This window comes from Perognathus longimembris, chromosome 10 (assembly GCF_023159225.1).
Source record: "Perognathus longimembris pacificus isolate PPM17 chromosome 10, ASM2315922v1, whole genome shotgun sequence".
Classification (NCBI taxonomy): domain Eukaryota; kingdom Metazoa; phylum Chordata; class Mammalia; order Rodentia; family Heteromyidae; genus Perognathus; species Perognathus longimembris.
This window is the reverse complement of record NC_063170.1, coordinates 40,361,761-40,363,669: the sequence shown is the minus strand read 5'-3', so window position 1 is coordinate 40,363,669 and position 1,909 is coordinate 40,361,761.

Genomic DNA, 1,909 nt, shown 5'->3' with positions numbered 1-1,909 from the left:
ACACTTTTTATAAATATGAATTATAATGCCACACATTTTTCTTCTAGAGACTTCTTGGGTAAAGTCATGTGTATTCCAAATGGCAACAAAGGCATGTGGTTCGTCCCTCGGTAAGGTCATGTAGTATGTAGCACAGATGCTCAGTGTCTTAAAATCATCTGTCTGCAAATCTGACATACCTGGGTGCAAAACCTACCACAGAAACTTAATAGAATATGATTTGGAGAAAACTATCTACCTTTTTTTTCTTAGTTCTTCATTTTCATGAAAAACATTAGCATCTATGAGTTGTACAAAGAGGCTTCACTTTGCCATATTTGCAAACAGTGTACCTTGATGAGACTCATTCTCCATCACTCTCCTCTTTCTTTCCTCAAACTAACCTCAATAAACTACATTGTTCCATTTTCATATGTGTACATCAAGTATTTTCACAATATTCATCTTCTCTCTTACCATTAGGACATGATTTAACTTCCTAAAATTCATTTTTACTAAAGTGCAAGTTAATTGTTCAAAGGTGTTGCACCATTGTATTTCACAGAGATATATAGAGTACTTTCATCAGATTGAATGTATGCACAAAAGATATATATCCACCGTATGTTTATGGGCATGTTTATCTTTTAGGTAGAGCATCTACAAATGAGAGAAAACACATGACCTTTGTCCTTCTGAACCTGGCTTACTTCCCTTAAGAAGACGGTCTCCAGGGCCATCCATTTCCTTGCAGATAGTATCATTTAATTCTTTTTATGGACAAATAACCCTCCATTGTGCATATCTACTCCACATTTTCCTGATCCATTCATCAATTGTAGGGCATCTCTGTATCTCCATAGTTTGGCTATTGCAAGTAGTGCTGTATTGAGCATGGATGTCAAGTGCAGAGTGTCCTGACTTACATTTCTTTAGATGTGCACCCATTGTGATACCATTGGACTATCTGACAGTTCTGCTTTTACTTAGTTGCTTTTTTTGTAATCTCATAATGATTTCCATAGTGGTTGTACTAGTTTACATTTCCGCCAACAGTGAATGAGGGCTCCTTTTCCATCTGTCCTCACCTGAGTTGGTTGGTGTTTGTGTTCTTTTTGTTTTTTTTTGTTTTGTTTTGTTTTGGGCCAGTCCTGGGCCTTGAACTCAGGGCCTGAGCCCTGTCCCTGGCTGCTGTTGCTTCTTTTTTTGCTCAAAGCTAGCACTCTGCCACTTGAGCCATAGTGCCACTTCTGGCCATTTTCTGTATATGTGGTGCTCAGGAATCGAACCCAGGGCTTCATGTATGTGAGGCAAGCACTTTTGCCACTAGGCCATATTCCCACCCCCATGTTTGTGTTCTTGATGATGGCCATTCTGACAGGAGTTAGATGGAATCTCAGTGTTGTTCTGATTTGCATTTCCTGTATGGCCAGGGGTGTTAAGTATTTCTTCATGTTGATCTTGCCCACTCATATTTCTTTGAAAAATATCTATTAGTTTACATTCCCATTTATTAATTGGGTTGTTGATTCAGAGTTTAGTTTTGTGAGTCCTCTAGATTTCAATTATTAATCCCTTGTCAGATATATAGTTGGTGAAGATATTCTCCCATTCTGTGAGTTGTCTTTTCAGTCTAGTGACTATTTCTTTTATTATGGTTATGTTTAAATTTGATAAAATCACATTTGTCTATACTTGCTTCTATTTCTTGAGTATTGGAATTCTATGCAAAAAAAAATCCTTTTTATGCCCATTAGTTCTGTTCCCCATGGTTTCCTATTGTTGCTTCCAAGTTTCAAGTCTTACAGTAAGATCCTCCACCCACTTTGAATTGATATTAATATAAGATAAGAGACAGGGATCAGATGAGATCTGGGGTGCTCAGGGTATCCTAGCAGAGGATCACAATAGCTCAATGACTATGTGCATA